The sequence below is a fragment of the Arvicanthis niloticus genome, chromosome 3, assembly GCF_011762505.2.
Source record: "Arvicanthis niloticus isolate mArvNil1 chromosome 3, mArvNil1.pat.X, whole genome shotgun sequence".
Classification (NCBI taxonomy): Eukaryota; Metazoa; Chordata; class Mammalia; order Rodentia; family Muridae; genus Arvicanthis; species Arvicanthis niloticus.
Window position 1 is genome coordinate 33768108 of NC_047660.1, and position 23528 is coordinate 33791635.

The window sequence follows — 23528 nt, forward strand, 5'->3', positions numbered from 1 at the left end:
AGAAAAATGTAAAGGCAAATGGATGGCTCAAATTAATTGCCAATTTTGTTATTATATACACCTTTCCAAACATCATTTTATTCTTGTTAAGTGAAAGTTGTAATGTCCCAATAACCGAAATCACTGAATAAATAAACCTTTACACTAGTTCTCACATTCAGTGTTATACAATAAGAATTTACCATTGCAGGTACTTATAACTAAGCTATTGCAAAAAATACTAAATCTGCTTCCAAAGTGTGTTTCCTAGTGGAGAAATGTGTTATAATCAGAGCATCAAAAACTAAAACGATGACATTATGTCACATTGATTTTTTGAGATAAACTGGATAAAAGTCGGTAGGGAGACAAAATCCTCACATTACAGTGTATAAAATGATAGTGTACAGCAGGAGGGGGAATTCGCTTTCCATCAAGGAATGAGTGCCTTAAACGAGTGCAGGAATCAGTGACTCAGTCTGATGTGTGCTCCCTTCCACTAGACATTACCCCTTATTAGGAAATGCACTTGCCAGTGTTCTTTTCACTTTAACCTAAGCATCTAGGTGATGGTTCTCAAGTTTGGTGCTGATCAGCAGCCCATGGGCACATTTAGCAATGTCTGGGGACACAGTATAGAATGCCTTAGAGAGGCATGAGGTCAATTGGATTTGGTGACTAGAGGCCAGGGTTGGACCCAAACAGCCTGCAATGCACAGGACACCTGTAGAACACTCAAAAATTTGCTGCTGTAAAATATCAATAGTGCAATAGCTGAAATCCCAAATCGAGATTGAAGATCACATTAACATACACATAAAAAATAATGGGACAACTTAGAATTGAAGACACACAGATCTAGAACATATCATGTTGCACACAAATAGGACCTGGGTTGTTAAACTAGTGACAAAAGAGAGTGTTCTTCTAGATTAAATATATGTAAGAGATACTGGGCAGTGGTGGCACACGCCTTTATTCTGGCACACGGGAGGCAGAGGCAGGAGAATCTCTGATGCTCCAGTCCAGCCTGGTCTATATAGATAGTTCCAGGCCAGCCAGAGTGGCATACTCAGACCCAGTATCATACATACGTGCAAGAGATAAGACAAAATTCCTAAATCCAGAGAAATTTTATAAAACTTCATAGCAATTACAGAAATTTGAAAATAGACCAGATATTGAATACCTAATTACAGTGTGTTAATGGAGTTATCGTTAGATATTATAATGGAATCTTGGAAATCCTATGCAGTGTATTTATAAACAGTTGTACTGTAACTTATTTGCATATTTGCACATAATTTATAATATATATTAATATATACATATGTGTATGCATGTGATAAAGGAGAAAATATGGCAGAATATTAAAAACAAATCCATCCAAGGGTCCTGGTGCTTATTTTTTTTTTAAAAAAAAAAAAACTTCCCTAGATTTTAAATATTTTAAATAAATTTCAAAATTTTAAAAAGTCAAACTGAATTATACTAACAACACCAAAATTTTTCATTGAAATATTGTTCTTTAGAGATAATTTGATACCATGGAAAATGATAACAGCTTACTAGATGAATTTTATGTTGAATTAGATAAATCATTAATTCACTGTAACTACAAAGTCTTCAATGAGCTGAATTTGAAAGGAAAAATCCTAAGAAAGGAAAAATAGATTTTGGTGGATTAAAAAGAGAAGAAAATAAATCTGTTGGGAATCAAAGATATAAATTAACATTCAAAAAATTGAACAAAATCACTTGTATTCTCCTATCATTTCAGTAGAGGAAAGAAGTTCTCATACTGAAAAGGGTAGAAGAATATAGCTGAGCAGGGATGAAAGAAAACTATGATCCGACCGGAATGCAGACATGACATGCCTTGGATTACAGCGGAATCTGGCTGGAATACAGACATGCCCTTAGTACACACTTTTAATCCCTAACAAGGAAGGTAGGTTACTTTGTAGAAGGAAGCAGCCATGTTTGAAAGTGATGTCTAACAGAGGGAAAGATAAAGTGACAGGACAGAATGAGATAGCCTCTTGAGAAGAGATAGGAAAGAGAAACCACTTAAGAGCAGCTAGAGGGAGAGATATAGATGGCAGTTTGGTCAGCCCAGTTTTATAGAGACAGGTTACAGAGAGACTTCAAACCAAAGCTAATCAAAAGAGCCAGGGAAGGACTCTACATACTCACTAAAGGTCAAATCTAACGAGAAGACATTGCAAGGCTTAATATTTATGCAGCAAACACAAGAGCATCCAAGTTTATAAAGGAAACAATACTACAGCTTAAGTCACATATTGACTTACACAATAGGAGAGGTGACATATCAAACTCTTGCCAATACAGAGGTAGGTTAACCAGACAAAAACTAAACAGAAATGCTATTATAAAACAGATGGACCTTTGTACCTTCTCCAGAAAGTTTACAAACTCATGAAAACTGAACAACACTCTGCTGAATGGGAAAAAAAAAAAAAGTTAAAGAAAATTTTTCTAGAATTGAATGAAAATGAATACATGACTTACATAAGTTAATAATACTAAGTGCCTACATTTAAAGAATGGAGATATCCTCATACTAATAACAGCACACCTGAAAGTTCTAGAACAAATAGAAGAAATCACAAACAGAGTAAAAGGCAAAAAATTATCAAACTCAGAGCTGAAATCATTAAAATGGAAGTAACCCAAAAGAATCCATGGAACAAAGAATTCTTTGAGAAACTCATTAAGATTAACTAACTTTTATCCAAATTAAGTAAAAGGCAGAGAGAATATTCAAATTAGCAAAATCAGAAATAGAAAGAGGCACATAACAATAGATACTGAGGGAATCCAGAAAATCATAAGGACATGTACTCCACCAAACTGGGAATTCTAAAAAGAAGTGGATAATTTTCTAGAAACATAACACTTACCAAAGTTAAATTATACACACAATTTAAACAGACCCATAATTCCTAGTGAAATAGTAGTCACCCAACAAAAGTCAAAAAGCTCAGGGTTAGGTGGTTTTAGCACAGAATTCTATCAGACTTAAAGGAGAGTTAAACTGATAAGTTATTTCTCCAATGCTGAAATGAGCCAATTCAAGCCAGACTAAATGCAGGTTTATTGGGAAGTTGCCCTTGGGTACATTCACTGACCCAAGCAAGGACCAAGGCCAGGGAAGTCACCATGGGGTTGGGTGGGGGGGGCACTCTCACAGAGAGAGAGGGAGAAATGAGAAAGAAGAAGTGGGGAAAGAGGCAGGGGAGAGACCAAAATGAAACTGGAGGCCAGGTCCTCCCAGATAAGAAAAAGCTGCACCTCAGTCCCTTGTTCTGGGGTTCAAAACCAAAGAGAAACATTTCCCAATTTATTTTATGAGGTCACAATTATCCTGATACCTAAATTACAAACTACATAAAGACTCAACAAAGAGAACTACACACCAATTTCCCTTATGAACGTAGGCACAAAAATTTCCAATAAAATACTTGTTAACCAAATCCAAGAACACATCAAAAAGATCATCCACCATGACTAAATAGACTTTATCCCAGAGATGCAGGGATGGTTCTACATATGAAAATCTGTCATTATAATCCACCATATAAACAAACTGGAAGAAAAAAAAATCCCTACATGCTTATTCCATTAGATGCTGAAAAGGCCTTTGACAAAATTGAACACCCCTTCATGATAAAAGACCTGTAGAGATCAAGGATACAAGGGATATACCTAAAAATAATAAAGGCAGTTGTCAAGGTAGGGGTTCACTGCTGTGAACAGGCACCATGACCAAAACAACTCTTATAAAAGACATTAATTAGGCTTGGCTCACAAGTTCAGAGGTTCAGTCCATTATCAATCATTTTGGTGGGAAGCATGGCAGTGGCCAAGCAGGCATGGTGCTAGAGCAGCTGAGAGTTATACATCTTGTTAGAAAGACAAACAAGAGAAGACTGGCATCCTCAGGAAACTAGGAGGGAGCTCCCAAAGCCCACACTCATAATGACACACTTCCTCCAACAAGGCCATACCTCCTAATAGTGCTACTCTCTGGGCCAAGCATATTCAGAGAGAGAGAGGGAGGGAGGGAGGGAGGGAGGGAGGGAGGAGAGAGAGAGAGAGAGAGAGAGAGAGAGAGAGAGAGAGAGAGAGAGAGAGCGCTAAAACAATTCTGAACAATAAAAGAACTTCTGGCAGTCTCACCATCTCCAATTTCAAGTTCTACCACAGAACTATAGTAATAAAAACAGCATAGTACTGGCAGAAAAATGAATGTTTTGATCAATGAAAGATAGTCGAAGACCTAGACATAAATCCACATATGGACACTTGATTTTTTTTATTAAGAAGTCAGAGATACATATTCTAAAAAGGACAGCATCTTCAAAAAATAGTCAAATGTGGTTAAAATGACTGTCTCTGTGTAGAAAAATGCAAATAAATCAATACTTACTACCCTGCACAAGAATTCAACTCCAAGTGGATCAAAGACCTCAAGATAGAATCAGATACACTGAAGGTGATTGAAGAAAATTGGAGAAGATCCTAGAACTCATTGTCACAGGAAAAGACTGAATTGTTAACATAGAAACTAAGATCAGCAATTAATAAATGAGACCTTATGAAACTGAGAGCTTCTGCATAACAAAGGGCACTCTCATTCTGGCAGCCTCCACAATAGGAAAAAATCTTAATGAATTACATACATATCTGAGGGCTATTATCCAAAATTAAAAGAAAACTCAAAACAACAAAACTTGATATCAAGAAAACAAATGACCCAATTTTAAAAATGAGGTACAAATCTAAACAGAATTCTCAAAAGAGGAAACTCAAATGGCTGAGAAACACTTAAGGAAATGTTCAACATCCTTAGCCATCAAGTCAAAACTACATTGAGATTTCAACTTACACCAGAATATAATCAAGAAAACAAGTGACAGCTCATAGTGGTGAGGATTAAGGATGTGGAGTAAGGGAACAGTCGGCCATTGCTGGTGGGAGTACAGACTTCTTAGCCACTATAGAAATCAGTGTGGCAGTTCCTCAGGAAGATAAGAATTGAGTTATCTCAAGATCCAGCTATACAGCTCTTGGGCATACATCCCAAGGATGCTTCATCCTACAGAGACTTACTCAACCCTTTTCATTGATGCTCTATTCACAATGGCCAGGAATTGAAAACAATATAGATGTCCATCAACGAAGACTAGATAAAGAAAATGTGGTACATTCAGCTGTGAGAGAGCGGGGTCAGGGGAGAAATCATGAAGTCTGAAGGTAAATGGATAGAACTTGAAAAAAAATTCATCCTGAGTAAGGTATACCAGACACAGAAAGACAAATACGGCATATATTCACTTATATGTACATATTAACTGTTAAGTCAGTGACTACCAAAGTATAATTTCTGGATCTACAGAGGTTAGGTATAGAATAAGGGACCAGTGGGTCAGATTGATCTGACTAGAAAAGGAAAATAGTTTTGGATGGGGAAAGGGTGACTGGAGCAAGAGGATCAAGTGGGAGGAAGAAAGAAGAAAGGGGATGAGGGGAAGAAAGAGCTAAAATTAAGGGTAATATGGAAACACACACACACACATTACATATTTATTTATTCTTTTACTGTAATGCACACACACACACACACACACACACACACACACACACACACACATACACATACAAGCAATCTAAATAAAATGGTCAAATAATGGAGGACAGAGTCCCAACTAGCCATCTCCCGTCACCAAATGAAGCTTCCAGTACCAGGCTTGAGTTGCATTTAATTAAACTCTCGGACAACAGGGGCCTATGAGAATCCCCAAACAATCCAGGCTGCTGTGAAGACTATACAGGTTGCTCTCCACAAACTCACAGCAAGGCTCTAACAGTAAAGGCAACACCTACACAACTCATCAGACAAGGAGAATACTAGATGGTGCCTACATAGAGCCATCACCTTTGTGTTCCAGTGTCTTAGGTACAGAAAGTTATTCTCCATACTACCAAGGGAGAAACAGAAACAACTCAGCCACAAACCCTCTAATTAACAATGGTGTCCTGCTGGCAAACTATGCTAGTGCAATAGTAGCACAGAACTTTTAGAAATAATCTCTCTCTCTCTCTCTCTCTCTCTCTCTCTCTCTCTCTCTCTCTCTCTCTCTCTCTCTCTCTCTTTCCTGCTTACTAATTCAGACATAGAACACTCAGTTCCTTCTCCAGCACCATCTCTGCCATGCTTCCGACCACGATGATAATGAACTACACCTCTGAACCTGTAAGCCAGCCCACATGAAATGTTTTCCTTTATAACTGTTGCCACGGTCATAGTCTTTTTCACAGCGATAAAACCTCAAGGCAACTATTCTTTAGAGTAAAATTCTATTATCAACATCACAAGAGAGTGTATTGATTGTATTAAATAATTTTTTTCTCTGCCTTGAACTTAATATGGAACGCAGAGTGATTTTGAACTCCTGATCCTCCTTCCTTCACCTCCCAAGTGTTGTGACTATAAGCCTCTGCCACGATGCCTGGCTTCTGCTCCACTAGAGAAAGACTGTTTGACCCATGCAGAGGGGTGTTGTGTGAGCAGCTATTAAGAGAGATGTTAAGCAGAGATGGCTCTATCTAATTAGTATTATGTGTTAAAGTAAAATACTGTAAACTTAGCTGATGATCCTCCTATGGCCCAAGCGATACTACTTTTTATAATGAGAATCACACCTTTTGTACATCAATGTTCGATTATCTGCCACTTGCCGCCTGCCCAGCCTCATCCCACTTGCACTCGCTATTTCATAAGTACCTTTTTCTTTCTTATAAACTTTCCAGGCCATCCTCTATTTTATCTTGAGGAGATTTGAAAATTGAGGACTGATATTCTAGTAACATCAAAGAATGAGAGGGTAGGCAAGGTGTCCAGATTGAAGATGCTAAAGTTTTAACAAGAACAGCTATAACCCTATTACAATGCTCTCAGATCAATGCTTCATTAAGTGTTTTTGTAGAGATTGATAGTTGGGACCATATTAAACCTTCTCCTTGACTCTGAAATGAGAAGGCAAGTAGGTAACTGTTTAGATTTTTAGACAAAAGTTATTTTGAGGAAGCTCCTAGACTAGTAGAACCATGTAATGTAAATTTCATTAGCTATGGAAGTGCCAGCAATAATCTACAAGTTTTCTTTAGCTAATACAGCTGTGTAGTATTCCGTTGGATGAATGTGCTGCAGTTTCATCATCCAGACATTAGTTGAAGGCCCTGCAGGTTATTTCCTAGCTAATTTGAGTTAAGTTCAAATGAACAGTCGTGAGCAAAGGACCTGTGGAATATGCTGTTGAGGCCTTTGAACTTATGCCAAAGTGTAGTTTGGCGGGGTTATGGCAGGCTTTTTGAGAATTGGCCATACTGATTTCAAAGTAGCTGCAACGGTCTTCAATTCCAAGAGTGAATGAGGGTTTCTCTTCCCACATCCTTGCCAGCATTTGTTTGTGGCAGTTTTTTTTTTTTTTTTTTGACTTTGTTCATTTGAAATGGGGTGAGATAAAAGTCTCAAGGTGTTCTAGTTTGCATCTAATTTGCACTTCCCTTTTTGCTAAGGATGATGGATACTTTTTGAGATACTTGCCATTTTTATTTCTTCTTTTGTGAACCTAGGAAATTGAATCTTCTGATCAGAAAACAGAATGCCGGAGAAGCAAATTATCTTAGTGAGACCATTTGGCTGGTCCTTTCAATACCAAGAATTGCACTTGTTGGGAGGTGAGGTCAATTGGTACAATCTTGCCTAGCATGCCTAGAGCCCTGGATTGACTCCTCAGAACTGACTAAAATTTAAATCTGTATGTGGCAGTGCACCTTTGGGATGCAGTAGCAAGGGAGTCAGAGGTTCAAGATTATCCTTAGCTAAGCAGCAAACCAGAGGTTAGCCTGGGTTGCACCAGACCTTATCTGGAAAAAAAAAAAAAAAAAGAGCTCAATCCAGGCTTGTCAAATTTTAGTAGGTTTGTTTATTTCATTTTTTCATCCAATATGCTCAACTTTGTCCATTGATTAAAAATGAGACTTAAAGCATGTAAAAGTATCCATCATATAAGAACAAATTTTACATGTTATTATTTTATATTATTAAAGCTAACATTAGAGGGGAATGTTTCCCAGCCAATAAAAGGCTTGTGTGTGACCTCCTTGACTCTGCTTCTACAAGATAGAAGTCTAGGGATGTTTTTCATGAAGATATTATGGTACCGGGTTCTCAACCCTATTCCACAAAGTTTCTTGTTTGAGCTATGGGGACACCTCCCAGCCACAGCAAAAGCTTAATTCAGGAAAAACTGGTGCTATCACAGTGAGCAGGTCTGCTTCAGGTCCCAGGCATAACAGAATTCAGAGCAGGACTCATTTAATCTAAAAACATGGTGCCATAAACACATTGTGGTGTTATACACCAAGGTTGTGTATCAGGTGCACATCAAATGCAAGTCTTGATGTTGAAACGGTCAGCCAAATGGTCCCACTCAGACAATTTACTCCTCTGGTATTCTGTTTTCTGTTCAGAAGATTTCATTTCTTAAGTTCTCAAAAGAAGAAATAAGCCAGGCAGCGGTGGCGCATGCCTTTAATCCCAGCACTTGGGAGGCAGAGGCATGTGGATTTCTGAGCTCGAGGCCAGCCTGGTCTACAGAGTGTGTTCCAGGACAGCCAGGGCTATCCAGAGAAACCCTGTGTCAAGAAACGAAGAAGAAGAAGAAGAAGAAGAAGAAGAAGAAGAAGAAGAAGAAGAAGAAGAAGAAGAAGAAGAAGAAGAAGAAGAAGAAGAAATAAAAATGGCAAATTTTGCAATAGATGATCCCTTAAGCAAAAAAAACAAACAAACAAACAAACAAACAAACAAAAAACAAAAAAAACCAGCCCTATTCCATTAGATTCACTGTTTCCTTGAAGGCATGTCCAGTCTGTAGCCTTCTGGCCATATGTGGCCAATGATACCACCCAGAATCAAATTTTGAACTTTACTAAAAGAGCACAGATTATTTATTTGTAATTTGATTGCATAGGTATCAATTGTGACATTTTATAGGTGATAGTTATTTTCCAACATCAAAAACTGGACAGGCCTGAGTGATCAGTGGGTAGAAAGGAAACCAGAGAAGAAAGTGGAGATGAATGATTCCGATGTGTTACAAAGCTCCAGAGGAATCCTTGAAAACCCGTGATGGATTCCTACCTGGGCATGAGGGGTAGGAATGTGATGTTTAACTACTCTGGCTGTGTTATGAAGACTGACAATAAAACCCGAGTCTAAATGCTAATGATGCTTCATAAGTCTGTCCATGAATGATGCTTTGGAGTATTGGGACCACATTAATAAATTATCTATGGTTGACAGAAACAGTTTTATTTGACTGTTTATAATTCTGAATTAAAAGATACAACATAGAAGTAAACAACATAGAGTAGCTGCAGAAGTCAGGAAAATAAAAAAGGGAACATAGTGTAGAGGGAGCTCTACAGAAGAGAGAAGGATGTAGGGGATACAAATGGAGAAATGGAAAAAACAGGGAGAAGGCTTCACTTGGGGAGAGATGACAACACAGGAGGAGAAGGAGAGGGAGGGATGAAAAATCACTAAGGATCCTGGGGAAAGACACTATAGATTATTTTTAATTTACCCCAAATTACTTATAATGCATACAAGCATATGTGTATATACACACACAGACACACACACACACAATTTGTACAATTTAAATGAAAGTACACCACCGAAGGTATTAACAGTCTCTCTACAAGCCATAGGCTCTGAAATAAAAACTCCAATAAGAGACATGAGAATCCTCTTTTTGAGTTGTTAGTCAAGAGAGTCCAAAAGAATATGGAAATAGAGTGAGTGCACCTAGGAGCCCCCCAGACACATTCAGGGGGATCCATAGAACCCATAGCCAGCGCTAGCACGCCCCTTCCGCCGCTCGCCCCTCCTGCAGTCTGAGGCCTGCGGGTTAGTGCACCCAGGAGCCCCCCAGACACATTCTGGGGGATCCATAGAATCCATAGCCAGCGCTAGCACGCCCCTTCCGCCGCTCACCCCTCCTGCAGTCTGAGGCCTGCGGGTGAGTGCACCCAGGAGTCCCTCAGACACATTCTGGGGGATCCATAGAACCCATAGCCAGGGCTAGCAGGCTCCTTCTGCTGCTCGCCCCCCCCCCCTCCGGTCTGAGGCCTGCAGGGTCTGAGTCCCAGACCAGACCTCTACCAGGTCTGCAGTTGTGTGGACCCCGGATTCCACCTGAGACATACTGGAAGGTCCGCTCAACCCAGAGCCACAGAGGAACAACTGAACTCAGAGTGTCAGACAACATACCCTGAGATATCCAAGAGGAGACACTGCACCCAGAACAGCAGACATCTAGCTGGACTGCTACCTTGGAGGCACCATATCCTGAGGCATCCTAGAGATACCACTGTAATCAGGGCAGCTGGAAAAAATCACAGAGACATCTGGACTCCTAGAAGACCAAACAAAAGCGAGACAACTGGAAAGACAGGCTTCAATCAGAGACAGAAGTACAGGTAGCACTAGAATTAACCAGATGGCAAAAGGCAGGCGCAAGAATGTAAGCAACAGAAACCAAAGTTACATGGCATCATCAGAACCCAGTTCTCCCATCATAGCAAGCCCTGAACACCCCATCACACCAGAAAAGCAGGATTCAGAATTAAAATCACTTCTCATGATGATGATAGAGGACTTTAAGAAAGACATAAATAACACTCTCAAAGAACGGATAGAAACCCTTAGAGAGGAAACACAAAAATCCCTTAAGGAATTACAAGAAAATGCAACCAAACGGGAGAAGGAATTAAACAAAACCATGCAGGATCTAAAAACAGAAGTAGAAACAATAAAGAAATCACAAAGGGAGAACACCCTGGAGATAGAAAACTTTAAAAAACGATCAGGAGTCATAAATACAAGTATTACCAACAGAATACAAGAGATGGAAGAGAGAATCTCATGTGCAGAAGATACCATGGAAAACATTGACACAACTATCAAAGAAAATGCAAAATACAAAAAGCTACTAACCCAAAATATACAAGAAATCCAAGACACAATGAGAAGGCCAAACCTAAGGATAATAGGAATAGATGAGGGGGAAGACTCCCAACTTAAAGGACCAGTAAATATTCTCAACAAAATTATAGAGGAAAACTTCCCTAACCTAAAGAAAGAGATGTCCATAAATATACAAGAAGCCTACAGAACTCTAAATAGTTTACACCAGAAAAGAAATACTTCCCGCCACATAATAGTCAAAACATCAAATGTACAAAACAAAGAAAAAATACTAAAAGCAGTAAGGGAAAAAGGCAAAGTAACATATAAAGGCAGACCTATAAGAATTACACCAGACTTCTCACCAGAGACCATAAAAGCCAGAAGATCCTGGACTGATATCATACAGACCCTAAAAGAACATAAATGTCAGCCCAGACTACTATACCCAGCAAAACTGTCAATCATTATTGATGGAGAAACCAAAATATTCCATGACAAATCCAAATTTACACAGTATCTCAACACAAACCCAGCACTTCAAAGGATAATTGGTGGAAAACTCCACCACAAGGAGGGAAACTACAACCTGGAAAAAGCAGGAAAGTAATCTTCCAAAAACCGTAAAAGAAGGTAGCTACACAAACATATCTCCACTGCCAATAACAAAAATAACAGGAAACAACACTCATTTTTCCCTAATATCTCTTAATATCAACGGACTCAATTCTCCAGTAAAAAGACATAGACTATCAGACTGGATACGTAAACAGGACCCAACATTTTGCTGCATTCAGGAAACGCACCTCTGTGGAAAGGACAGACACTACCTCACAGTAAAAGGTTGGAAAACAATCTACCAAGCAAATGGTCCCAAGAAACAAGCTGGAGTAGCGATTCTAATATCAAATAAAATCAGTTTTCAACCAGAAGTAATCAAAAAAGATAAAGAAGGACACTTCATATTCATCAAAGGAAAAATGTACCAAGAGGAACTTGCAATTCTCAACATCTATGCCCCAAATATAAGGGCACCCACATACATAAAAGACACTTTACTAAAACTTAAAGCATACATTGCACCCTACACAATAATAGTGGGAGATTTCAACACCCCACTCTCAGCTATGGACAGATCATGGAAACAGAAACTAAACCGAGACACAATGAAATTAACAGAAGTTATGAACCAATTGGACTTAACTGACATCTATAGAACATTTCATCCTAAAACAAAAGAATATACCTTCTTCTCAGCATCTCATGGTACCTTCTCAAAAATAGACCATATAATTGGTCACAAAACAGGCCTCAACAGATACAAAAAGATTGAAATAATCCCTAGTACCTTATCAGACCACCACGGATTAAGACTTGTCTTTGACATGGACAAAAACAACAGAATGCCGACATACACTTGGCAACTGAACAATGCTCTACTCAATGATAACTTGGTCAAGGAAGAAATTAAAGACTTTTTACATTTAAATGAAAATGAGGACACATCATATCAAAACATGTGGGACTCATTGAAAGCAGTACTAAGAGGAAAAATCATAGCTCTAAGTGCTCACAAAAAGAAAGTGGAAAGAGCATACATCAACAACTTGACAGCAAACCTGAAAGCATTAGAACAAAAAGAAGCTAGTATACCCAAGAGGAGTAGACGGCAGGAAATAGTCAAACTCAGGGCTGAAATCAACCAAGTCGAAACAAAAAGAACTATACAAAATATCAACAAAACCAGGAGCTGGTTCTTTGAGAAAATCAACAAGATAGACAAACCCTTAGCCAGACTAACCAAAGGGCTCAGAGACAGCATTCAAATTAATAAAATCAGAACTGAAAAGGGAGACATAACAACAGAAACAGAGGAAATTAAAAAAATTATCAGATCCTACTACAAAGGCCTATACTCAACAAAATTGGAAAATCTGGAGGAAATGGACAATTTTCTAGATAGATACCAGGTACCAAAGTTAAACGAGAAGCAGATAAACCACCTAAACAGTCCCATAACGCGTAAAGAAATAGACACAGTCATTAAAAATCTTCCCACCAAAAAATGTCCGGGGCCAGATGGTTTCAGTGCAGAATTCTTTCAGACCTTCAAGGAAGACCTAATACCAATCCTCTTCAAGTTATTCCATCGAATAGAAACAGAAGGAACACTACCCAATTCATTCTATGAAGCTACCATTACACTCATACCTAAACCACAGAAAGACCCAACAAAGAAAGAGAACTACAGACCAATCTCTCTTATGAATATTGATGCAAAAATACTCAATAAAATTCTCGCAAACCGAATCCAACAACACATCAAAACAATTATCCATCAAGATCAAGTAGGCTTTATCCCAGGAATGCAGGGATGGTTCAATATTCTGAAATCCATCAATGTAATCCACTACATAAATAAACTCAGAGAGAAAAACCACATGGTCATATCACTAGATGCTGAGAAAGCATTTGACAAAATTCAACATCCCTTCATGTTAAAAGTCTTGGAAAGATCAGGAATACAAGGCCCATATCTAAACATAGTAAAAGCAATATACAGCAAGCCAGTAGCCAACATCAAACTAAATGGAGAGAAACTTGAAGCAATCCCACTAAGATCAGGGACTAGGCAAGGCTGCCCACTCTCACCTTACCTATTCAATATAGTACTGGAAGTCTTAGCTAGAGCAATTAGACAACAAAAGGAAGTCAAAGGTATACAGATAGGAAAGGAAGAAGTCAAAATTTCACTATTTGCAGATGACATGATAGTATACTTAAGTGACCCTAAAACTTCCACCAGAGAATTCCTAAACCTGATAAACAACTTTAGCAATGTGGCTGGATATAAAATCAACTCAAACAAATCAGTAGCCTTCCTCTACTCAAAGGATAAACAGGCAGAGAAAGAAATCAGGGAAATGACACCCTTCACAATAGCCACGAATAAAATAAATTATCTTGGAGTGAATCTAACAAAGCAAGTGAAAGATCTGTATGACAAGAACTTCAAGTCTCTCAAGAAAGAAATTGAAGAACATCTCAGAAGATGGAAAGATCTCCCATGCTCCTGGATTGGCAAGATTAATTTAGTAAAAATGGCTATCCTGCCAAAAGCAATCTACAGATTCAATGCAATACCCATCAAAATTCCAAATCAATTCTTCATAGAGATAGAAAGAGCAATTTACAAATTCATTTGGAATAACAAAAAACCTAGGATAGCGAGAACTATTCTCAACAATAAAAGAACCTCTGGGGGAATCACCATTCCGGACCTCAAACTGTACTACAGAGCAGTAGTGATAAAAACTGCTTGGTATTGGTACAGAGACAGAAAGGACGATCAATGGAACAGAATTGAAGACCCAGAAATGAACCCGCATACCTATGGTCACTTGATATTTGACAAGGGAGCTAAATTCATCCAGTGGAAAAAGGACAGCATTTTCAACAAGTGGTGCTGGCTCAACTGGAGGTCAACATGTAGAAGAATGCAAATTAATCCATTCTTATCTCCTTGCACAAAGCTCAACTCCAAGTGGATAAAGGACCTTCACATAAAGCCAGGTACACTGAAAATATTAGAAGAGAAGTTGGGGAAGACCCTCGAATACCTAGGCACAGGGGAAAAGTTCCTGAACAGAACACCAATGGCTTATGCTCTAAGATCAAGAATCGACAAATGGGACCTCATCAAATTGCAAAGCTTCTGTAAGGCAAAGGACACTGTCAACAAGACAAAACGGCAACCAACAGATTGGGAAAAGATCATTACCAATCCTACATCTGATAGGGGGCTAATATCGAATATTTACAAAGAACTCAAGAAATTAGACGCCAAACAACAAAATAACCCCATTAAAAAATGGGGTACAGAGCTAAACAAAGAATTCTCAACTGAGGAAACTCGAATGGCCGAGAAGCACCTTAAGAAATGCTCAACATCCTTAGTCATCAGGGAAATGCAAATCAAAACAACACTGAGATACCACCTCACACCAGTCAGAATGGCTAAGATCAAAAACTCAGGTGATAGTAGATGCTGGCGAGGATGTGAAGAAAGAGGAACACTCCTGCATTGTTGGTGGGGTTGCAAGCTGGTACAACCACTTTGGAAGTCAGTCTGGCGGTTCCTCAGAAAATTGGACATAGCACTACCTGAGGACCCAACTATACCACTTCTGGGTATATACCCAGAAAATGCCTCAACAAATAACAAAGACATATGCTCCACTATGTTCATAGCAGCCCTATTTATAATAGCCAGAAGCTGGAAAGAACCCAGATGCCCTTCAACAGAGGAATGGATACAAAAAATGTGGTACATTTACACAATGGAATATTACTCAGCTATTAAAAATAATGAATTCGAGAAATTCTTAGGTAAATGGATGGATCTAGAAAATATCATCCTGAGTGAGGTAACCCAATCACAAAAGAACACACATGGTATTTACTCACTGATAAGCGGAGATTAGCCCAAAAGTTTGAAACAACAAAGATTCAACTACCAGAAGACACGAAGCTCATGAAGAAGAAAGAACAAGTGAGGATGCCTAGGTCTTTCTTAGAAGGAGTAACTAAATAACCAAGGGAGCAAATATGGAGACAAAGTGTGGGTCAGAATCATAAGGGGGGGTTGTAGGGAGACCATTGTGTCTGGGTATTCATTCCATAGGCAGTCACCAAAAATAGACGCTGATAGGGATGTCAGGATGGGAAAGCTGACAGCAGCCTGATAAGGCTGTCTCCTTAGAGGTCTCTCAGAGTCGGACATACCCAGAGACAGATACCCACAGCTATCCATTAATCTGATCAAAGTTCCCAATGGAGGAGTTAGAGAGTAAATTGAAGGAACCGTGAACCATAAGGGCTGGTGGCCCTGTGAGGAGAGCAAGAATACCAACCAGCCAGAGCTCCCCAGGGTCTAAACCACCAGCCCAGGAGCACATAGGGAGAGACACATGACTCCAGCTGTATATGTAGGGGAGGATGGCCCTGTTGGGCATAGGTGGGAGACAAGATCATTGGTACCCTGAAGGCTGAGCACTGAGGGGGGGGAATCTGAGGGTGGGGAGGGAGGCTGGGGGTAGGTGGGTAAACACCTTCATAGAGGCAGGAGGAGGGGGATGGGATAAGGGGTTCCTGGGTGGTGGGGGAAATATGGTAAGGGGATAAAATTTGAAATGTAAATATTATATCCAATAAAAGAGGGGAAAAATAGAAAAGCGGTTAGAACCAACATTCTTAATAAAATGTCAGCCCTCTTTAAAAAAAAAAACTATATTGATACTAAAATTTGTTTTGAGAATTGTATATTGCAGAATGATCAGCCTTGGTGTATCTACTCAACAAGCAAGCTGGGCAGACCTGCTCAAACCTCTGAGGTCCGTGAATTCCATCTGGAGGCAGCGAAGACACAGCATCAGAGGATTGTCAACTTGCTCTCCCCCCCACTCCTCTTCTAATATCTCAACGCCCATAATCAGCTTGAAGAAGCTAATGATGAGTCAGCGCCCCTATTCCCTGGGCATGGGGACTAAGGTGGTAAATGTTGGGCTGTCTCCCTAGGGAAAAGTAGTGGTTTTGTCGGAATAGAGAGGATTAGCTAGGGTTTATTGCATAGCCATAACCTATTAGTAGAAATCTGTATAATTAATATCAAGATGAAGATATAAATTCTTAAATGGCACCAATTTACTTTGTTTACAAATTTTAAGGTTTTCATTGGCATGAGCTTCTTAGTGATATAAGAGTGAGATGAATATTGTTACTCTCATAGGCATTGTACCAGTATAACACACTTAGGAATACAAAGCTTAGACCCAGTCCTTCTTTAACTTTTTTAAATGATTTGAGATGGTCAGCCTGTGAGTTAAGGGACTATAGCAAATTCATGACTTGGAGTTTATTATAAGGGTGTTCTCTATGTTTTATTTAGAAATAGCTGAGTGGAGTTAACAGGCAACAGTCCAGATTACCTTACATGGATAGCTGGTTTTCAAAACATCAGAAATCCTTAGAATTGATATGACAAACATTTCAGTATTAATGTTCATTTTCATTAGAGACCTGTCTGCTCCGGACAGCTTCCTATGTTAAATTCTAAGAAGAAATTGAGCATCCTTGGAGTTACTCCAGTTGTGGTGAGACAGCCACTAGGCAAGAATTGCCACTTTCCTTCTACAGACAAATTACTGTCCAGAAAAAGACACACTTGCAGAATAGTCGACTGATTATATCTGCCTAGACAGAGTAATCAGCCCTTAATAATTCTGCAGCACTAAGGTCTGTCAGATGATCCTGGGCCAGAAGGCAGAAGAACAGATGCTCCAACGTTTTGAAGTAGAGCGAGTGTCCAGGTGTTCAGAGGTCTCTATAAATTGGCTAAGTTTTAGAAGCTATGCTTTGTGCTTCCCACAATTATAGTCAACTCAGTCATTCTGGATTTCTGACGGGGTTGAAAACTTATAGCTATTTACTTTGAGAGAAAAGATCTGAGTGTATGGTCATCAGCTGACATTCATCCTAAAGCCAAGGAAAAAGCCAGGTTCAGAACTAAGTGTTGTAGTTAGGAGAGATGACAGAGGTGCTGGTTAGTCAACAAAAGGATGGACTGGGTATTAGGACTATCTTGTACCTCAGTGGTACAAATAGGCATAATTATGCTCTAATTGTATTTTGAGAGAAAAGTTTCCTTTTAACAGGAAGGGTGATGTGTAGGAGGAGCTAAGGTGGGAGGAGTACTGAGAGGAAGAAAAGGAGTAAGAAGAGGAGAAGAAGAAGGAGAGGAGAAGCTAGGTGATGCAAGAGAGATAGAGGGGGGAGACAGGGAAGCAGATGTTCATGTATCTCCACCAGTCAAAGATAGTTGATATATCTAGGTTGGGTAGTGGGTTACACCTCTGATTGAACAATACCAAACTTATAAAGCCTATGATTAACATTTCTTAAAAAAATGTATAAATGCAAAAAGGAAAAGGGGGCATGGGATAGGGGTTTTCTAAGGGGGGGGGGAATGGGGAAACGGGATGGTATCTGAAGTGTAAATGAAAGATCTAATTAAAAAAAAAAGAATATGGAAATAACATAGACTTTTGCTATTGGTGTTGGTTGCCTCCTAGAAGTTAAAGGTAAGTCCCTATTGCTGAAGGCACTGCACACATACATAGGACACAGAGTATTTGATCTGGAACTGACCCAAAGCCTTCTCCACATGGATAAATTTTCAAAATACTAGAGGGTGATATGCCAGCTGCTAAGAGAGAAAAGCAAACAATAGTCTTACCCAGCTATGACATCCATGAACCAAAACAATGACCAGCATAGGAAGACATCCTAAAGGCACAGTACCAACACTATTATCTTGGTAGTAACCAACAGTTGTCTAAACTGGACTCAAGACTCACTTAATAGGAGAGAAATCATGCCCAGTGCCATAAACCTAGCCAACCTCACATGGCTACTGAGAGCATGGACTTAGAGGAACACCTAGTACTACAACTTTGTTAAACCAGTATAATTTATAACTGCATTCTAAGTAATTGTATTAATTTCAAGAGATAAGTATAGTTCTCATCCTCCACCTCTGTTGAGGACAGCCCCAGCCTCTTGTTTTCACGGCATTTCCACTCCTGGGAGGGGCTGCAGAGGAGGAGTGAATCTTGTGAACCTTCTGTCCAACTGAATTTGTAAAATAAAGGCTAGAGCCAGTGATTGGGCAGTAGAGGGGGAGGTGGAGAAAAAGGCTTAGGGGAGGAGTTGGAAGAGGAGGAGTCAGAAGAGGAAGTTGCCAGGAGAGAGGCTACCTAGGCAATGGAGAGCCGGAGGAGCCGTTGGAGCCTTTGGTGGAAGGACAAGAAGGAGGAGAAGAACGTGGCTTAGAAAACCGCAGGTTTTAAGGGATCTCATAGTTGGGGAATAGAGTAGTGCAATGGTAAATCTGCCCAATCTAGGCTTGCAGTTTATAATCATAAATATTGAGTTGTGTTTTCCTTGACCAGACTTGTTCGGGTCGGAGATTTACAACACACCTCCATTAAAGAAGCTTCGTTTGGAGCCCAACAAGACAGGAAACTACAACTGGTCAAAATGCAGAAAACGATTTATGGTGATACTGGAGCCCCAGTTGATACATCTACATCACAGCTCATGCACCCAAAGCTCAGGAACATTGAGGATGAGTGGATGAAAAGATTATAAGAGCCAGAAGACCAAGAAATCTGTGAGATCTGTGAATTCTAACTATGACAGGAAAATTATACCAAATGACTCAAGTCATTGATCTAACTGAGCAAGTAAGAGAATGAAGACAGGACAGAGGGAGAGAAGGGGGGAGAGAGAGAGAGATGGGGTGATAGAGAGGGGGATAGGAGGAGGGGAAAGAAAGGGATGTGGGCAGAGAGAGGCAGAGAAAGAGACAGGAGCTGGGATTATGTGATCTGGAATCTTAGGTAGAAAAGTCCAGCATTGCAGAAGTTCAGCCTGTTTTTGTTTTTCTGTTGTTTGCTTGCTTGTTTTTGTTTTTTTTATATACAGTTGAACAGGGAGGTGAGGTTATTGTATTTAGCTGAACAAAGACACAGGAGTTATGAGGTACAGTTGAACACAGGGGCAGGTTTAGCTCTGTAGGAGAGCAGTCTTCAAACTACAAACATGGAGGTGGAAAAAAGTTAAAATAGACATTTTATGCACACACTATCAAGGTCCACACACCTGGAGGGAAAGCTTTGTCATTTTCCATGGGTCTAAGGCTTTGGTCCTTGACCTGGCCTTGCCCATGTCAACAATACATAGTCATTTAAGACCTTGTTGGAGTCCTACACTACACCCTTGACATCACAACCTGGCTACCCAAACAAGACCTGAACATTTCCAACAACAATTGACATGCCATTGTAGATGGAGAAATTTCACTGGGCCTCAGCACTAAATGAAAACCTACATGTAATTAACAAGTGCTGAGGGAGAGATAGTCTTCCCCAGCCATGAGCCCTTAATTGGTTGTCTGATAGTGAATGTTCAGCCCTAGAAACATATATGTGCAGGAAACACTGAATGACCTCAGCAGGTCATATTATATGTTGATTTGTTTTACTGATGTGGTGGTTTGAATATGCTTGGCCTCAGGAGTGGCACTGTTGAGGTGGGCTTTGTGCCCCTTCTTCTAGCTGCCTGAGGATGCCAGTCTTCTCCTATTTGCCTTCAGAACAATATGTAAAACTCTCAGCAGCTTCTCCTGCACCATGCCTGCCTGGATACTGCCATGCTTTCTGCTTTGATGATTATGGACTAAACCTCTGAACCTGTAGGTTGTCCTTTATAATAGTTGCCTTGGTCATGGTGTCCCTTCACACCCTGAGATAACTGTAGACGTAACAACAATGTCTAAAGAAGAGGAGAGTGTGATGTTTGAAGGAAATAGACATGGGAAGGGTAGATGACAGGAGAGGAGAAGAGCAAATGATCTACTTATATTTTAATTAAGTAAAATTAAGTTCTCCAGAACCCCCTATTTTCTTTAATTTATAGTGTACATTTATTACTTCAGGTCATTGCTAGGTTGGCAAATTTCATTTTGCCAAGACAGCAGAATAGATATATAGCTCAACAATGTTCAAGAGAATACTGTGTGTGACACACATGCCTCTCATTACCTTGACATATGGGGATTTGGACTTGACATAAGTGAGATAACATGGGAATGAAGAAAGGCAGGATCCAAGTACACACGTGATAAAAAGCTGGGACTGGTGAGCCATGCATTGTGGTGGAGACGAACCAGCCACCAGGAAACTCAGCATGTTTATTATATACTGGTGAGCAATGATGTAGGTTTACTTTAGCCAGCTGTTCAAGGAGAGCTGTAAGCTAATCTTAGTAAAATAGTCCATAGCTTGTGCATTCACTGGTTTCACCTGAAGGCCAGTTGTTCATAAACAATGCTCCTTGTGCTTGTACTAGAGATCCTTTGCTATTCCTTTGGGCCTGACCTTGGGAAGGCTTCTGAGACATTAGGGTCCTTGACTTGGACACGGACCTGTCGACGGTACATATTTACCCAGGACTTTGCCTGCTCACTGTATCCTATAAAAGATCAAATTTATATTTTCCTCCTGTGAGCCTGTGATTTTATTTTTGAACTCTAGAATGTGATAAAAGCAAGGTTGCTCAATTTCTCAGGCTAGATTATAGGAAAAAAAAGAGCTCTCTCATCCCCTCTTTGTCTGTCTCACTCTGTCTCTCTGTCTCTCTCTCTCACTCACTCTCCTCCCACTCTCCCTCTCCTTCTTTCTCTCTTCCTCCCTCTCTCTCTCTCTCTCTCTCTCTCTCTCTCTCTCTCTCTCTCTCTCTGGGAATATGCATATCATTTACCATCAACTTAGCTTTGTCATTATTTGTCTTTATAGCTTAACTACTATGTGCTGTGGATACTTGGTCAACCCAGAGAGACTACGTGGAGATGATATAACTTACAGCCCTATAATTCCTAACAGATGTCACCGTCTACTACCAGAGGTGTGGCTGTATGAACCATCTGATGATTCTACCCTGTGAATCTTCCCACTCAGGCTTCAGCATTCCTGACCCTTAAGAATCATACTGAAAATAAGTGATCACTAGATTGTTTTAAACTAAATTTAGTGACAATTTGTTACACAGTCAAAGTAACCCAAAACTTACATGTATCTTTTGCCTTCTATGTGCAAGACACTATTGTTCAGCCTTGTTATAACATTTTGGTTACTCTACACACTAAACCTCAACGTTTTCTTTTAAGTTATAGCATTAGATTTTTTTTTTGTTTGTTTGTTTTGTTTTTGGGTTTGTTTGTTTGGTTTTTTTTTTAATGCCAGATGTTTGGTCAGCAGCTCCAATATACATCATTGATTCATTGATCTTTATGAAAAATAATTATTTCTCTAAGGTATTCTTCTTCCTAGTACTGTTCCCTGAAATACCTCGTAGCAAATGATCAGTACAAAGGAAAGCCTACAAAGAGTTAATGAGGAGTCATTCCAGGACCGCTGCTTAGAGAGAAGTGGTTTGACTATCATATTTTATTTCTTTTTTTAAAGTATTATTTATTATTATTGTATCTGTGTGTATGTGCATGATGTGTGCAGATGTGCACAGGCCACAGCATGTGTGTGGAGGATAGAGGACAAGTTGCTTGTCTCCTTGCACCTTTCTCTGGGCTGTGAAGACTGAACTCAAGTTGTTAGGGTATTGAGGCAAGAACTTCACCTACCCACTGAGCCATTGAGACACCCTCACAAACCCTAAAAATGTTTTTAAGACAGTTACAGTTAAATTCTAAACTTAAAATAAATAAGACTACATTAAGGGCTTAATTCTATAAAGTTAAGAATATAGTACTTTTTCAGGTTTTTTATTTTTAGTAAGAAAACCTTAGCTGACATACTAAAGTGTTACTTTCACCTCTACATAATAACTAATCTCATTTTTCTTGGACATCAGTGAAGGGAACAAGGAAGAGCTGATCAAATGAGATATAGGTAGTTGTTCTTTTAAGTTATGTATGTATGTATGTATATATGTATGTATGTATTTATTTATTAAGTTATGCCAGACTCTAGTGTGTTTCATAAATGCAGACAGATCTTATAGCTAATATTGAGTAAGACCTAGTTCCCTCTATCCAACTCTTTTATGCAAAGGTAAAAATAGCAAATAAATATAACAAAACTACGTATGTACATACATGCTGATCAAAATGTTTATTCATTATGGTTCATGCTAATTAATCATAAGTATTACAACTTATCACAAGTATTGGAAGTTGGCCCTGCAAATCTTGTCATTAGTGCTGAAACACATAGGGTGAAAATTCAACCCATGTTGAGTTCAAGGCAGCGATTCAAACTGCTTTGTTTCATCAGTTATCAACAAATGGAACAAATGCAGTATTTTGTTGACAGATAATATTCAGTGGTCTATTGGATGTTGAGCTAAAAACACTGGCAAATATTAAAGTCATAAATAATTCAATCCTTTGTTGCATCAGTGTATGACCTCAAAATCACCCTGTTCAATCTGAAGGCGCCTTAATGGCTCAAAGTTCAGCAAGGCCAAATCACACCCTGCCATATATAGTAAGAGACGATAATATAGAGTTTCAACAAAAAAATACCGTTAGCATAATAATGAGGCATTAGCTGAAATGCACGCAGAATTGTTGACCTGAAACAAAAAATCCACAGGAAGGACGAGTTCTGAAGGATGCTGACAAAGTAATTAAAATAACTAGAGAAATAGAACTCACTTAAAACTGAGCAAGTCTTAAGTCCTGTCTTAGTCACTTAACCCCTAACTTACACTCCCTGACCCTTATGTGCTATTTTAATATTCAGTTATTCAGTAGGGTAAATTCAGAGGCTTGCCAAATTAAATTCCACTGCTCCTGCTGCAAGCACGTCTATGCCAGTACCCAACTGCAGAATTTCCATAATCTCCCAGT